Below are 19127 nucleotides of genomic sequence, written 5' to 3'. Positions count from 1 at the left end.
TAAACATAGGGGGCCCATTCGTCTAAGGCGCCGCAATTCGCTGTGCAGATCGAGTTGCGTCCTTTTGGCACGCCAGAAACCTATGATTGTGGGTTCGAATCCCGGTTCGCCCCGATTATGTTTCTAGGTTTGTCAGCAACATACCCGTGCGTGTGGGTTTCACCGAAGTGGTAAACGTCTGAGACCTGCATCACTTCGGGCTTTCCTCCCACATTAAGCTGACACGCCGTGATATAACTGGAATACTGTTCAAAGCGGCGTTAAACCCAACTCACTCATTTATGTAGACACAAAAGGCAATCAATATTAAATATTATTTTGATGATATTATACATAAAATGTCGTCAGTTGATTAAGATCAAGGGGTATTCATTGTTTGAAATGATAGACATGGAAACAAATGCAATTGCTATTGATGGCTTCATTATGTCAATACTTTGTAAAAGGCTCACAAAAGTGGGAAGATAAGATAAGATAAGATGATATTTATTGCAGAAACATTCCATTATGGGACAGATGCATTTTTAAAAATTGACAAAACATTATGATACATACATACATACATACATACATACATACATACATACATACATACATACATACATACATACATTGTATTAATTGCTTGAAATGATAGACACGGAAACAAATGCAATTGATATTGATGGCTTCATTATTTGACAGGACGTAGTGAAATACCTTGTTTTCATGACTGTGAACATTTACATTGTGTGTACATAATTTTCCAAAGAGTATATTTCTTTCTTGAGTGTGTTTAGTACAGTGAAGTAGGTAGAGTTTTTCATCATCAATGGTTGAACATGTAGAGCATAGTCTCCGATGTAGTGGGGTAGCCTTTATTTTAGCAAAATAACTGAAAAGTTCCCATGCTTACGCTTGTTAATTCCGCCACTGACACACAGTATACCAACATTGGGTTAGTGAAGTAAAATGACGGTTGAAGTTTCCCCTGTATTTTGTAATATTCAAAATTAATATCAGCAGCTTTCCTCCCAAGAAAGCTGAGGTTCACCGCCAAGCTCTAAGTTCGCGAGGCCCTCAAACATTTGCATATGTGTGAACTCTGACCCCCAAACCAGCGTGTACCTTGCAGTGAAACATGAATGGCTAGCAGTTAGATAAAGGCTTATCTTACGCTAGCCTGTGCTTACGGATAATTATTTACTGACGAATTTCATGCCTCGTGCAAGGATAGTACGATTCAAGTAAGTATTAAATACTATTTTGAGTGAAAAGTTCTAGATAGAACGAGTTGTAAGTCGCTTTGACCCGCGCGTGCTGAGATGGTCGCAAGCGCCACACGTAAATAAGAAACAAATATGGCGGAAACGGTTCCGCATTATTCCCCATCTTTCGTGTTTCAGACGCGGCAGGAGGTTGCTAGGGCCATTTTTTGACCAATTCACGCCGTCACTGTCGGGGCGGATCGGTTCCCACCCGTCACACCCCGTTGTACCCTCTTGAGTCGTTACTTACATCACAACAAGGAGGTTGATGGGTCGGAAGATCTCAACCGACACTGTCAAACTAAAAAAAGGATGTTCTTTTTCAACAACATCCCAATGTTTTTGTCTATTTCGCTGCTTGTAAGTTCGTCCCAGTGACGTTGCGAGCATAGATATTAGGGCGTGGAGGACTGTCACGATGTCATCTTCACGTCTGAGTTTTAATACAGTGTAAAATCGTTGATTATGTTCTCATTTCAGGATCCATTTAAATGCAAAACATTGTATTTTATGAATGCTTCGACAACAACTGGTTGTCAATATCTGACATGGTTATGCACGTGCAGGGATATTCAACAGCTGATAGACGCTCTGAATCATATTTGTCTGATCTGATTTGGAAAAACAATAATGTTTTTAATTTAATCACAGTGTCTTTTTGTTATGTTATTAATTTAATGATTCCATGATATCATTTCAAGTTGTTTGTCATATAAAAAAATATTTACTTGAGATGAAAAAAGTATTAGAAATTCAAGAGATTCATATTAATTAAGCTATGCTTAATTTGTGTGTGTTTTAAAAAAATATGCAAGTACAATTATTACCACATAATAACAATTTTGAGATATTAGAAAGTTTGTACACAAAGTTTACAGATAAAAACAGTCAAATTTTGCCTTGGTTAACTTTGAAGTAGTCAGCATTGTTAGAAATTGCCACTAGTCCTGTAGTCATTACCAAAATGCCCAATAGTTAAGGTATCATAAGGACCAGTAGAAATTTGCTTGTTTCAAGGGTTTTGCTGTATGTTATCATTATAACGACTAGTGGACAAAAACTGTTAGTTTCTATCGCTGAGTTGGCAGGTTGGATTAAACCAGACTCAGTAAATGATGTTTATAACGAACACGTTTATAATGAACTGACGGATGTAACAAGTATTTTTTTGTCCCGGCAATTTGCTGTACATCATGAACTTTGGTTACCAGATTCGACGTAATAAGCACCCAGGGCGCTCTGAAAATTAGAAATAGGGGGCTCTTTTTAGAATATTATTTTGAGTTGAAAGATGGTAAATTTCGTGGTTTATGCCAACAGCTTGAAATGTTTATATAGGACAGAAATATTTTTCCAGGATTAAATTGCCAATAATTAAGTGTGCATATAACATACGAGTGCTCATTATACACAAATAAATAAGTCTTATGTATAGTTGGAAGGGGTGCTAATTGATTGTTCACTAGCCAATATATTAGCAAATATCGCCGTGGGCGCTTATTAGAGCAGGGCGCTTATTACGTCGAATACAGTTAATAACAAACTATAATTAGTGGTCCCTTTGAGTTTGTTATAACCGTAGTTTACTGTACTCTTAATTGAACACATATCATGCCAAGATGGCGTTGAAGGTCAGTTACAATGCGGCCTTAATACAATCCCACAATTCCTTATACAGTGTGCAACACTGGAAGCATTTTTATACACGGGTCAGGGAGTATATGTGTATGGAATGGCTAGGGTTGGCTAACGATATAGGTCATGGAGATCGATGATCATCATCTAAATATCATTAATTATCAATAAATATTTGCGATGGAACTTCAAGCAAATATGTAAGAAAGTCTCGAAAGAAATCAACAGAATTCATGCCACTGTTGACCAATGACACATTTATGCATGGATTACTTTTTGGACAATTGAGATATAACAAAAGTTTGCTTTCCACCTTTGACAATTGACATTATTGATAATCATGATAATAACAATTCTGTTTTGGTAAATATAAACTTATTTCATCACAATAGTTTATGTAAGATATTATCAATCACAACAGTTTCACATTGATAGTCATTAATATTTCTTCCCATCAATGATAATTCCGATTATCAGTCTTTTTAGCCCACCCTTGTAATGATAATACTAACGAAGTGAGTGAGTGAGTATAGTTTTTCACGGCTTTTAGCAATATTCCAGCAACATCACGGCAGGGGACACCAGAAATGGGCTTCACACATTGTACCCATGTCAGGAATCGAGCCCGGGTCTTCGGAGTGACGAGCTTTAACCACTAGGCTACCCGACCGCCCCTTATAATACTAACGGAAGCATGCATTACATTGTTAAGAACACTACAAACTTGCCTCTCAGACAAGCAGCATTTGCAGTTTGCATTATTTCCCAGAACCTTTGGCTACTTGAGTTGATCAATGATATAGACTAAACTGGTCAGAACGATCATCTATGATCATATTTTCATAAAGTATTAAAGGAAAACACTGGATGAACACTATCAATACAGATTACCTACACCCCTATAATAATGTACACCATCAATACAGATAACCTACACCCCTATAATAATGTACACCATCAATACAGATAACCTACACCCCAAAATAATGTACTCCATCAATACAGATAACCTACACCCCTATAATAATGTACACCATCAATACAGATAACCTACACCCCTATAATAATGTACACCATCAATACAGATAACCTACACCCCTATAATAATGTACACCATCAATACAGATTACCTACACCCCTATAATAATGTACACCATCAACACAGATAACCTACACCCCTATAATAATGTACACCATCAATACAGATTACCTACACCCCTATAATAATGTACACCATCAATACAGATTACCTACACCCCTATAATAATGTACACCATCAATACAGATAACCTACACCCCTATAATAATGTACACCATCAATACAGATTACCTACACCCCTATAATAATGTGCTCCATCAATACAGATTACCTACACCCCTATAATAATGTACACCATCAATACAGATAACCTACACCCCTATAATAATGTACACCATCAATACAGATAACCTACACCCCTATAAAAATGTACACCATCAATACAGATAAGCTACAATTCTATAATAATGTACTCCATCAATACAGATAACCTACACCCCTATCATAATGTACACCATCAATACAGATAAGCTACAATTCTATAATAATGTACACCATCAATACAGATAAGCTACAATTCTATAATAATGTACTCCATCAACAGAGATAACATACACCCCTATAATAATGCACACCATCCATACAGATAACATACACCCCTATAAAAATGCACACCATCCATACAGATAACCTACAACTCTATAATAATGTACACGATCAATACAGATCACGTACACCCCTATAATAATGTACTCCATCAATACAGATAACCTACACCCCTATAATAATGTACACCATCAATACAGATTACCTACACCCCTATAATAATGTACTCCATCAATACAGATAACCTACACCCCTATAATAATGTACACCATCAATACAGATAACATACACACCTATAATAATGTACACCATCAATACAGATAACCTACACCCCTATAATAATGTACACCATCAACACATAACCTACACCCCTATAATAATGTACACCATCAATACAGATTACCTACACCCCTATAATAATGTACACCATCAATACAGATAACCTACACCCCTATAATAATGTACACCATCAATACAGATAACCTTCACCCCTATAATAATGTACTCCATCAATACAGATTACCTACACCCCTATAATAATGTACACCATCAATACAGATTACCTACACCCCTATAATAATGTACACCATCAATACAGATAACCTACACCCCTAAAATAATGTACTCCATCAATACAGATTACCTACACCCCTATAATAATGTACACCATCAATACAGATTACCTACACCCCTATAATAATGTACTCCATCAATACAGATTGCCTACACCCCTATAATAATGTACACCATCAACACAGATAACCTACACCCCTATAATAATGTACACCATCAATACAGATAACCTACACCCCAATTATAATGTACTCCATCAATACAGATTGCCTACACCCCTATAATAATGTACACCATCAACACAGATAACCTACACCCCTATAATAATGTACACCATCAACACAGATAACCTACACCCCTATAATAATGTACACCATCAATACAGATAACCTACACCCCAATTATAATGTACTCCATCAACACAGATACCTACACCCCTATAATAATGTACACCATCAACACAAAGAACCTACACCCCTATAATAATGTACACCATCAACAGAGATAACCTACACCCCTATAATAATGTCCACCATCAACACAGATACCTACACCCCTATAATAATGTACACCTTCAACACAGATAACCTACACCCCTATAATAATGTGCTCCATCAATACAGATTACCTACACCCCTATAATAATGTACATCATCAACACAGATACCTACATCCCTATAATAATGTACACCATCAACACAGATAACCTACACCCCTATAATAATGTACATCATCAACAGAGATAACATACACCCCTATAATAATGTACACCATCAATACAGATAACCTACACCCCTATAATAATGCACACCATCAACACAGATAACCTACACCCCTATAATAATGTACACCATCAATACAGATAACCTACACCCCTATAATAATGTACACAATCAATACAGATAACCTACACCCCTATAATAATGTACACCATCAACACAGATAACCTACACCCCTATAATAATGTACACCATCAATACAGATAACCTACACCCCTATAATAATGTACACAATCAATACAGATAACCTACACCCCTATAATAATGTACACCATCAACACAGATAACCTACACCCCTATAATAATGTACTCCATCAAAACAGATTACCTACACCCCTATAATAATGTACACCATCAATACAGATTACCTACACCCCTATTATAATGTACACCATCAATACAGATAACCTACACCCCTATAATAATGTACACAATCAATACAGATAACCTACACCCCTATAATAATGTACACCATCAATACAGATTACCTACACCCCTATAATAATGTACACCATCAATACAGATTACCTACACCCCTATAATAATGTACACCATCAATACAGATAACCTACACCCCTAAAATAATGTACTCCATCAATACAGATTACCTACACCATGTACACCCCTATAATAATGTACACCATCAATACAGATTACCTACACCCCTATAATAATGTACTCCATCAATACAGATTGCCTACACCCCTATAATAATGTACACCATCAACACAGATAACCTACACCCCTATAATAATGTACACCATCAATACAGATAACCTACACCCCAATTATAATGTACTCCATCAATACAGATTGCCTACACCCCTATAATAATGTACACCATCAACACAGATAACCTACACCCCTATAATAATGTACACCATCAACACAGATAACCTACACCCCTATAATAATGTACACCATCAATACAGATAACCTACACCCCAATTATAATGTACTCCATCAATACAGATAACCTACACCCCTATAATAATGTACACCATCAACAGAGATAACCTACACCCCTATAATAATGTCCACCATCAACACAGATACCTACATCCCTATAATAATGTACACCATCAACACAAAGAACCTACACCCCTATAATAATGTACACCATCAACAGAGATAACCTACACCCCTATAATAATGTCCACCATCAACACAGATACCTACACCCCTATAATAATGTACACCATCAACACAGATAACCTATACCCCTATAATAATGTACATCATCAACACAGATACCTACATCCCTATAATAATGTACACCATCAACAGAGATAACATACACCCCTATAATAATGTACACCATCAATACAGATAACCTACACCCCTATAATAATGCACACCATCAACACAGATAACCTACACCCCTATAATAATGTACACCATCAATACAGATAACCTACACCCCTATAATAATGTACACCATCAACACAGATAACCTACACCCCTATAATAATGTACTCCATCAAAACAGATTACCTACACCCCTATAATAATGTACACCATCAATACAGATTACCTACACCCCTATTATAATGTACACCATCAATACAGATAACCTACACCCCTATAATAATGTACACAATCAATACAGATAACCTACACCCCTATTATAATGTACACCATCAACACAGATAACCTACACCCCTATAATAATGTATGTACACCATCAATACAGATAACCTACACCCCTATAATAATGTACACCATCAATACAGATAACCTACACCCCTATAATAATGTACTCCATCAAAACAGATTACCTACACCCCTATAATAATGTACACCATCAATACAGATTACCTACACCCCTATAATTACGTTATAATAATGTACACCATCAATACAGATTACCTACACCCCTATAATAATGTACACCAACACAGATAACCTATACCCCTATAATAATGCACGCCATCAATACAGATAACCTACACCCCTATAATAATGTACACCATCAACACAGATAACCTACACCCCTATAATTATGTAGACCATCAGTGCGGATTACCTACACCCCTATAATAATGTACACCATCAACACAGATAACCTACACCCCTATAATAATGTACACCATCAATACAGATAACCTACACCCCTATAATAATGTACACCATCAACACAGATAACCTACACCCCTATAATAATGCACACCATCAATACAGATTACCTACACCCCTATAATAATGTACACCATCAACACAGATAACCTACACCCCTATAATAATGTACACCATCAATACAGATTACCTACACCCCTATAATAATGTGCTCCATCAACAGAGATAACCTACACCTATACTCACACGCAAAAGAAACGCAAGTGGTTTTAAAGGAAATAGGTAAGAAACACTGAAGCAAATAGGTAACAAACACGGAACCATAAATTGATATGAGTTTTAGCATGTAGTGAAGCCTGATGGTGTTATCAATATATTTGGTTGCATTTTGGAAGCCCAGAGTACAAACGCATCATAAAAAATGAATCGCCAAAACACACCATTTCAATGAATATGTGGGATATCATGCACCCATTTCTTGCGAAATCGAAAATGCACGAAGTGTCACGAACTGTAGTGGGTATAAAACTGTGGCTGATTCTTGGACCTACCACTCCTTGGTCAACAATGCCACGCCTAACTCAAATTCAGAGAAACCAGGCAATCGGACAATAGGAAGCTGGAGAGTCTGTCCAAGATATTGCCTGTCATTTCAACGTTAACATAACCACAATTTACCGTCTCCTGGATCAATACATTGCGACACAGACCACAGATGACCATCCTCGGAGCGGCCGTCCTAGGGTCACCACACCTCAACAAGTTCGGCAGATTACCTGTCAACACCAGTGACATCCGTTCCTAACTGCAAGTGAAAGTGCTCGACAGACCATAGGAACACATAATTGACACATTAACCGGGACACTGTGTTCCGACGTCTCTGTTCCAACAACCTCAGATGTCGCCGACCAGCACGTCGTCCTGTTCTCCAACCACGGCATCGACAGGCACGACTTCAGTGGGCACAGGGTCATCACAAATGGCGTCATCATGAGTGGAGGCGTGTCATCTTCTCTGATGAAAGTCGCTTTTGTGTCTCCCATGCAGACGGAAGAGTCAGAATTTGGCGGCGTCAAGGTGATCGTTTCGCTGACAGAAACGTTGTGGAAAGGGATCCATGGGGTGGACCTAGCGTCATGATATGGGCAGGGATTGGACTCAATGCAAGACTTGGACCCATGTGCTTTCTGAATGTTGGTCAAGGTCAGGGACACAGCGTCACTGCTCAGCGGTATATCGACCAAGTGATCAGACCCCACTATGTTCCATTTTTTGCAAAACATCAGCAACACATTTTCCAGCAGGACAACGCTCGTCCCAATGTTGCCAGAGCTAGCATGGCCTTTCTGCAACAACACAACATCCGTGTTCTACCGTGGCCAGCCCTCAGCCCTGATCTGAACCCCATCGAACACTTGTGGGATGAGGTTCAAAGGCGTCTGTACAATGTGCGCCCAGTCCCTACAACTGCCGATGAACTACGCACAGCTGCTCTGGATGTGTGCAGGAGGATCCCTAGGGCCTTCACAAATCGTCTGATCCACTCAATGTACAGGAGATGTGTGGCAGTGATCAATGCTAATGGCGGTCACACCGGGTATTGACTGACATTTTGGGTATTGACCCGAAACTGTGTAAGCCCTTAACATTTGAAAAAAACCAATTATGTCATCTGCCTTTTAATCTATTAACTGTCTTCAGTCAAACTTTTGTCAATCTTGCCCTATTAGTATTTCTTGTCTTTACTATTGAAAATAAATAACATGTATACTGCATACTCGACTTTTCGTTTCTTTTGCGTGTGAGTATATCATAATGTACATCATCAATACAGATAACCTACAGCCCTATAATAATGTACACCATCAATACAGATAACCTACACCCCTATAATAATGTACACCATCAACAGAGATAACCTACACCCCTATAATAATGTACACCATCAACACAGATAACCTACACCCCTATAATAATGTACACCATCAACAGAGATAACCTACACCCCTATAATAATGTACACCATCAATACAGATAACATACACACCTATAATAATGTACACCATCAATACAGATAACCTACACCCCTATAATAATGTACACCATCAATACAGATAACCTACACCCCTATAATAATGTACACCATCAACACAGATAACCTACACCCCTATAATAATGTACACCATCAACACAGATAACCTACACCCCTATAATAATGTACACCATCAACACAGATAACCTACACCCCTATAATAATGTACACCATCAACACAGATAACCTACACCCCTATAATAATGCACACCATCAACAGAGATAACCTACACCCCTATAATAATGTACTCCATCAACAGAGATAACCTACACCCCTATAATAATGCACACCATCAACAGAGATAACCTACACCCCTATAATAATGTACACCATCAACACAGATAACCTACACCCCTATAATAATGTACACCATCAACAGAGATAACCTACACCCCTATAATAATGTACACCATCAACAGAGATAACCTACACCCCTATAATAATGTACACCATCAATACAGATAACCTACAGCCCTATAATAATGTACACCATCAACAGAGATAACCTACACCCCTATAATAATGTACACCATCAACACAGATAACCTACACCCCTATAATAATGCACACCATCAACAGAGATAACCTACACCCCTATAATAATGTACACCATCAACACAGATAACCTACACCCCTATAATAATGTACACCATCAACACAGATAACCTTCACCCCTATAATAATGTACACCATCAACACAGATAACCTACACCCCTATAATAATGCACACCATCAACAGAGATAACCTACACCCCTATAATAATGTACTCCATCAACAGAGATAACCTACACCCCTATAATAATGTACTCCATCAACAGAGATAACCTACACCCCTATAATAATGCACACCATCAACAGAGATAACCTACACCCCTATAATAATGTACTCCATCAACAGAGATAACCTACACCCCTATAATAATGCACACCATCAACACAGATAACCTACACCCCTATAATAATGCACACCATCAACAGAGATAACCTACACCCCTATAATAATGTACACCATCAACAGAGATAACAGTTTTTTTTCGGAAACTTGTATTCAAGGTCAATGTCAGTGCCTAGAGAAGATTAAATTACTTTTACATTTTTTATTACTCTGAGGGTTAGAAATAACCGAGTTTCTAAAAATTGTATGTGTACTTGTGCAAATATCTCTTCTTGCATTGTTTCTGTCAACATGTCTGCATTGTTGATGTCATTTGAATCTTATTGTCACACAAGAAATGATGTCACAGCTGAAGATTGTTTAGTCCTTTGACAAATTGTGTTTTCCTGGACAGTGATGGGGAGCTCAAAGGATTAAAGGGGGCACAGGTGGCCCAGTCGTCTAAGGCGCTGTGATTCGCTGTGCAGAGATGCATCCCTTGGGCACGCCAGAAACCTATGATTGTGGGTTCGAATCCCGCTTCACCCCGATTATGTTTCTAGGTTTGTCAGCACCATACCCGTGCTCGTGGGTTTCACCGAAGTGGTAAACGTCTGAGACCTGCATCACTTCGGGTTTTCCTCCCACATTAAGCTGACACGCCGCGATATAACTGTAATACTGTTAAAAGCGGCGTTAAACCCAATTCACTCACTCACTCAAAGAATTAAGAAATAATGGGTAATAAAGAAATTATTACATTCAGGTGTGTCATACTGATTTTACAAACCTCATGTAGGAATTCATATGTTAAATTGTTCTCACTCGGGGAAATACAAGAATTCTGACACTTGTTTCATAAAACCAGTGTGACACACTTGCTCGTATAAGAATCTTTATATATAGCAGTCAATTGATGTCCCAGGAAATGAGCTGACTTGTAACCCTGATTATTCTCATGTTCTACACCACCTGGACCCATGGGTTATGAGTTCGCATGTAATGACACAAAACAGCTGAACAGAAACAATGAGGCAGCCCAGTGGTTAAAGCGTTCGCTTGTCAAGCTGAAGACCTGGGTTTGATTCCCCACATGGGTACAATGTGTGATGTCCTGATTTCTGGTGTCCCCTGCCGTGATGTCGCTGGAATATTGCTGAAAGTGGTGTAAAACTATACTCACTCCGACAGAAACAGCCACAAACTGTTTCATCAGCATGGATGAACATGGGGTTTCCTGTCGTGTTGTTTACATGTTGCGCGGTGATGGCTTTAATCGTTTGTACTCCAACGCACCAGGCTTTATGAAGGACGAACTGAATACCTACGAACCTCAACTTTAGTGCTAATTTAATGAGCGTGGAGGAACATTATCGACTTCGCAGAGGGCTGTGTCTGGTTATGTCATAAAGAATTTTTTTTTTAGAGATTTTTTTAATGAATTTTGTTGACATTAGTCAGAAAGACTTGACATCACGGCGCCTTGGACTGGAGGAGAAACAGGCAGTAGTTGCATGGCGCAGGTGGACATAGGGTGACTCCAGGTAAATAATTGTGGCTAGTTAGGGATACAGAGTGACACACAATATTAATTACAAGCGTTCAAAGACCCGTGAAGATCCAGGTTAAAATAGGCTTCCAGGAACCCATGCTTGTCATAAAAGGATACCTTGCTTGTCGTTAGAGGCAACTAATGGGATCGGGTGGTCAGGCTTCTCTGATGTGGTTGATGCATGTCATCATATCCCAATTGTGTGGATCGATGCCTGTGATGTCAATCACTGCATTGTCTGGTCCAGATTCCATTATTTACAGACCGCCCTAATATAGCTGGAATATTGCTGAGTGCGGCGTTAAACAACAAGCAAACAAACAAACAAAATATAAACTGGCTGTTTCCATTGGCTTATGATTAACATAAGGCATTAGTTCTATTTATACCACAAAAAGAATTAAGGAGCACCCTATGTTTTTCAAATTACAATAGTAAGTCATGCTCTTTCCTATCACTATATCAATTTTACTTTATAATTTTCTCCCCATCAAATCTGTCAACTTATTTTAAATGAAATGAAAAATCATGCTTAAAAGAAGGTCAGTATAGAAAAGGATGTAACATGTGGATTTGTCATTTCCTCAAAGGACTGGAGTATACCGGCAATGATAATAGCAAGAACTGGGTTACTGGGGTGTGATAGCAAGTACTGGGTTACTGGGGTGTGATAGCAAGTACTGGGTTACTGGAGTGTGATAGCAAGTACTGGGTTACTGGAGTGTGATAGCAAGTACTGGGTTACTGGGGTGTGATAGCAAGTACTGGGTTACTGGAGTGTGATAGCAAGTACTGGGTTACTGGGGTGTGATAGCAAGTACTGGGTTACTGGAGTGTGATAGCAAGTACTGGGTTACTGGAGTGTGATAGCAAGTACTGGGTTACTGGGGTGTGATAGCAAGTACTGGGTTACTGGAGTGTGATAGCAAGAACTGGGTTACTGGGGTGTGATAGCAAGTACTGGGTTACTGGAGTGTGATAGCAAGTACTGGGTTACTGGAGTGTGATAGCAAGTACTGGGTTACTGGGGTGTGATAGCAAGTACTGGGTTACTGGAGTGTGATAGCAAGTACTGGGTTACTGGGGTGTGATAGCAAGTACTGGGTTACTGGAGTGTGATAGCAAGTACTGGGTTACTGGAGTGTGATAGCAAGTACTGGGTTACTGGAGTGTGATAGCAAGTACTGGGTTACTGGGGTGTGATAGCAAGTACTGGGTTACTGGAGTGTGATAGCAAGTACTGGGTTACTGGGGTGTGATAGCAAGTACTGGGTTACTGGGGTGTGATAGCAAGTACTGGGTTACTGGAGTGTGATAGCAAGTACTGGGTTACTGGGGTGTGATAGCAAGTACTGGGTTACTGGGGTGTGATAGCAAGTACTGGGTTACTGGAGTGTGATAGCAAGTACTGGGTTACTAGAGTGTGATAGCAAGTACTGGGTTACTGGAGTGTGATAGCAAGTACTGGGTTACTGGGGTGTGATAGCAAGTACTGGGTTACTGGAGTGTGATAGCAAGTACTGGGTTACTGGAGTGTGATAGCAAGTACTGGGTTACTGGAGTGTGATAGCAAGTACTGGGTTACTGGAGTGTGATAGCAAGTACTGGGTTACTGGAGTGTGATAGCAAGTACTGGGTTACTGGAGTGTGATAGCAAGTACTGGGTTACTGGAGTGTGATAGCAAGTACTGGGTTACTGGGGTGTGATAGCAAGTACTGGGTTACTGGAGTGTGATAGCAAGTACTGGGTTACTGGGATGTGATAGCAAGTACTGGGTTACTGGGGTGTGATAGCAAGTACTGGGTTACTGGGATGTGATAGCAAGTACTGGGTTACTGGAGTGTGATAGCAAGTACTGGGTTACTGGAGTGTGATGGCAAGTACTGGGTTACTGGAGTGTGATAGCAAGTACTGGGTTACTGGGGTGTGATAGCAAGTACTGGGTTACTGGAGTGTGATAGCAAGTACTGGGTTACTGGAGTGTGATAGCAAGTACTGGGTTACTGGGGTGTGATAGCAAGTACTGGGTTACTGGAGTGTGATAGCAAGTACTGGGTTACTGGGGTGTGATAGCAAGTACTGGGTTACTGGGGTGTGATGGCAAGTACTGGGTTACTGGAGTGTGATAGCAAGTACTGGGTTACTGGAGTGTGATAGCAAGTACTGGGTTACTGGAGTGTGATAGCAAGTACTGAGTTACTGGGGTGTGATAGCAAGTACTGGGTTACTGGAGTGTGATAGCAAGTACTGGGTTACTGGAGTGTGATAGCAAGTACTGGGTTACTGGGGTGTGATAGCAAGTACTGGGTTACTGGGGTGTGATAGCAAGTACTGGGTTACTGGAGTGTGATAGCAAGTACTGGGTTACTGGAGTGTGATAGCAAGTACTGGGTTACTGGAGTGTGATAGCAAGTACTGGGTTACTGGGGTGTGATAGCAAGTACTGGGTTACTGGAATGTGATAGCAAGTACTGGGTTACTGGAGTGTGATAGCAAGTACTGGGTTACTGGAGTGTGATAGCAAGTACTGGGTTACTGGAGTGTGATAGCAAGTACTGGGTTACTGGAGTGTGATAGCAAGTACTGGGTTACTGGAGTGTGATAGCAAGTACTGGGTTACTGGGGTGTGATAGCAAGTACTGGGTTACTGGGGTGTGATAGCAAGTACTGGGTTACTGGAGTGTGATAGCAAGTACTGGGTTACTGGGATGTGATAGCAAGTACTGGGTTACTGGGGTGTGATAGCAAGTACTGGGTTACTGGGGTGTGATAGCAAGTACTGGGTTACTGGAGTGTGATAGCAAGTACTGGGTTACTGGAGTGTGATGGCAAGTACTGGGTTACTGGAGTGTGATAGCAAGTACTGGGTTACTGGGGTGTGATAGCAAGTACTGGGTTACTGGAGTGTGATAGCAAGTACTGGGTTACTGGAGTGTGATAGCAAGTACTGGGTTACTGGGGTGTGATAGCAAGTACTGGGTTACTGGAGTGTGATAGCAAGTACTGGGTTACTGGGGTGTGATAGCAAGTACTGGGTTACTGGGGTGTGATAGCAAGTACTGGGTTACTGGAGTGTGATAGCAAGTACTGGGTTACTGGAGTGTGATAGCAAGTACTGGGTTACTGGAGTGTGATAGCAAGTACTGAGTTACTGGGGTGTGATAGCAAGTACTGGGTTACTGGAGTGTGATAGCAAGTACTGGGTTACTGGGGTGTGATAGCAAGTACTGGGTTACTGGGGTGTGATAGCAAGTACTGGGTTACTGGGGTGTGATAGCAAGTACTGGGTTACTGGGGTGTGATAGCAAGTACTGGGTTACTGGAGTGTGATAGCAAGTACTGGGTTACTGGGGTGTGATAGCAAGTACAGGGTTACTGGAGTGTGATAGCAAGTACTGGGTTACTGGGGTGTGATAGCAAGTACTGGGTTACTGGAGTGTGATAGCAAGTACTGGGTTACTGGGGTGTGATAGCAAGTACTGGGTTACTGGGGTGTGATAGCAAGTACTGGGTTACTGGAGTGTGATGGCAAGTACTGGGTTACTGGGGTGTGATAGCAAGTACTGGGTTACTGGGGTGTGATAGCAAGTACTGGGTTACTGGAGTGTGATAGCAAGTACTCGGTTACTGGGGTGTGATAGCAAGTACTGGGTTACTGGGGTGTGATAGCAAGTACTGGGTTACTGGAGTGTGATGGCAAGTACTGGGTTACTGGAGTGTGATAGCAAGTACTGGGTTACTGGGGTGTGATAGCAAGTACTGGGTTACTGGGGTGTGATAGCAAGAACTGGGTTACTGGGGTGTGATGGCAAGTACTGGGTTACTGGAGTGTGATAGCAAGTACTGGGTTACTGGGGTGTGATAGCAAGTACAGGGTTACTGGAGTGTGATAGCAAGTACTGGGTTACTGGGGTGTGATAGCAAGTACTGGGTTACTGGGGTGTGATAGCAAGTACTGGGTTACTGGGGTGTGATAGCAAGTACTGGGTTACTGGGGTGTGATAGCAAGTACTGGGTTACTGGAGTGTGATAGCAAGTACTGGGTTACTGGGGTGTGATAGCAAGAACTGGGTTACTGGAGTGTGATAGCAAGTACTGAGTTACTGGGGTGTGATAGCAAGTACTGGGTTACTGGAGTGTGATAGCAAGTACTGGGTTACTGGGGTGTGATAGCAAGTACTGGGTTACTGGGGTGTGATAGCAAGTACTGGGTTACTGGAGTGTGATAGCAAGTACTGGGTTACTGGGGTGTGATAGCAAGTACTGGGTTACTGGGGTGTGATAGCAAGTACTGGGTTACTGGAGCGTGATAGCAAGTACTGGGTTACTGGAGTGTGATAGCAAGTACTGGGTTACTGGAGTGTGATAGCAAGTACTGGGTTACTGGGGTGTGATGGCAAGTACTGGGTTACTGGAGTGTGATAGCAAGTACTGGGTTACTGGGATGTGATAGCAAGTACTGGGTTACTGGGGTGTGATAGCAAGTACTGGGTTACTGGGGTGTGATAGCAAGTACTGGGTTACTGGAGTGTGATAGCAAGTACTGGGTTACTGGAGTGTGATAGCAAGTACTGGGTTACTGGAGTGTGATAGCAAGTACTGGGTTACTGGAGTGTGATAGCAAGTACTGGGTTACTGGAGTGTGATAGCAAGTACTGGGTTACTGGGGTGTGATAGCAAGAACTGGGTTACTGGGGTGTGATAGCAAGTACTGGGTTACTGGAGTGTGATGGCAAGTACTGGGTTACTGGAGTGTGATAGCAAGTACTGGGTTACTGGAGTGTGATAGCAAGTACTGGGTTACTGGAGTGTGATAGCAAGTACTGGGTTACTGGGGTGTGATAGCAAGTACTGGGTTACTGGAGTGTGATAGCAAGTACTGGGTTACTGGGGTGTGATAGCAAGTACTGGGTTACTGGGGTGTGATAGCAAGTACTGGGTTACTGGAGTGTGATAGCAAGTACTGGGTTACTGGGGTGTGATAGCAAGTACTGGGTTACTGGGGTGTGATAGCAAGTACTGGGTTACTGGAGTGTGATAGCAAGTACTGAGTTACTGGAGTGTGATAGCAAGTACTGGGTTACTGGGGTGTGATAGCAAGTACTGGGTTACTGGGGTGTGATAGCAAGTACTGGGTTACTGGAGTGTGATAGCAAGTACTGGGTTACTGGGGTGTGATAGCAAGTACTGGGTTACTGGAGTGTGATAGCAAGTACTGGGTTACTGGGGTGTGATAGCAAGTACTGGGTTACTGGGGTGTGATAGCAAGTACTGGGTTACTGGGGTGTGATAGCAAGTACTGGGTTACTGGGATGTGATAGCAAGTACTGGGTTACTGGGGTGTGATAGCAAGTACTGGGTTACTGGGGTGTGATAGCAAGTACTGGGTTACTGGGATGTGATAGCAAGTACTGGGTTACTGGAGTATGATAGCAAGTACTGGGTTACTGGGGTGTGATAGCAAGAACTTGGTTACTGGGGTGTGATAGCATAACCAAACACTGCACATGACATGCTTTGTCTTGAGGGGAGCCATTCCACACCAACCCACACCATGATACCCCAGCAACATAACCAAACGCTGCACATGACATGCTTTGTCTTGAGGGGAGCCATTCCACACCAACCCACACCATGATACCAAGCAACATGACCAAACACTGCACACGACATGCTTTGTCTTGAGGGGGCCCACTCCACACCAACCCACACCAACCCACACCATGATACCCCAGCAACATAACCAAACACTGCACATGACATGCTTTGTCTTGAGGGGGCCCACTCCACACCAACCCACACCAACCAAAACCATGATACCCCAGCAACATAACCAAACACTGCACATGACATGCTTTGTCTTGAGGGGGGGGGCACTCCACACCATGATACCCCAGCAACATAACCAAACACTGCACATGACATGCTTTGTCTTGAGGGGAGCCACTCCACACCAACCCAACAGATCAGGTTTGTTTACAAGCCGGCTGACTTGGGTGGGGAATTAACTCAAGGATACCTGAACCCAGAAAAAGAAAAAACACCAAGCTTGATATGTCTCTCCCCCTCTCCCCCACCCCCAGTACGAGGAGCAGGCATTCGTATAAAGCTAGGTAGCCGATGGCTTTAGCATCTGTGGGATGCACAGACCACGTGAATGAGAAGCACAGTCAACCATTGTTGGGCCCTATCTCCCATCTCTCTCCCCTCCTCCAGCTACAGAGGCTGTGGAAACCCAGGAGAGCTAGCTGTCAAGGGGAAATACTCTAGCTAGGTTTATTTTCAGCGGATGGTGCCAGCCCGGCTATAAATACCCCCAATTGGTTGTCGGTGCTTGTGTAGAAGGCATCATAGGTTAGTGTAATGTCTTCTCAAATAGTTTTGGTTAGGGCAAAGGTGGGGCGAGTACTATCCGATTTCATTTCAGGTTTTGATGAGGTGGAATTTCAAATTTGAAGTGGAAGACATTAAAGAGGGGTTCTTATGTTTGAGTGGCAGGTTTGATACAGGTGCTTGATTGACAAATCTTCTGACATGTTTCACGAGTAATTCTTGCTTGCCATTTTTGTTTCTTGTTGAACATGTTTTGACCAATATTTAAAGATGAGACATGAAAAGAAAAGTCAGAATTTCAGATTAATTAGCAAAGA

General features: G+C 41.3%; 1 protein-coding gene across 1 annotated transcript in view; it reads left to right on the top strand.

Annotated features, from left to right (window-relative positions):
* The first annotated feature begins 1133 nt into the window (after positions 1 to 1133).
* Positions 1134 to 19127, top strand: part of LOC124122871 (cell adhesion molecule-related/down-regulated by oncogenes-like) — a 346871-nt gene continuing 328877 nt past the window's right edge. Inside the window, exon 1 of the mRNA XM_048390129.1 lies at positions 1134 to 1226. The gene's annotated coding sequence lies outside the window, so the exon portion shown is untranslated. The remainder of the gene's footprint in view (positions 1227 to 19127) is intronic.

This window comes from Haliotis rufescens, unplaced genomic scaffold, assembly GCF_023055435.1.
Source record: "Haliotis rufescens isolate VD_foot unplaced genomic scaffold, xgHalRufe1.0.p SCAF_84, whole genome shotgun sequence".
NCBI lineage: Eukaryota > Metazoa > Mollusca > Gastropoda > Lepetellida > Haliotidae > Haliotis > Haliotis rufescens.
The sequence above is the reverse complement of the archived record's forward strand: the minus strand, read 5'-3'. Positions and strand labels throughout refer to the sequence as shown.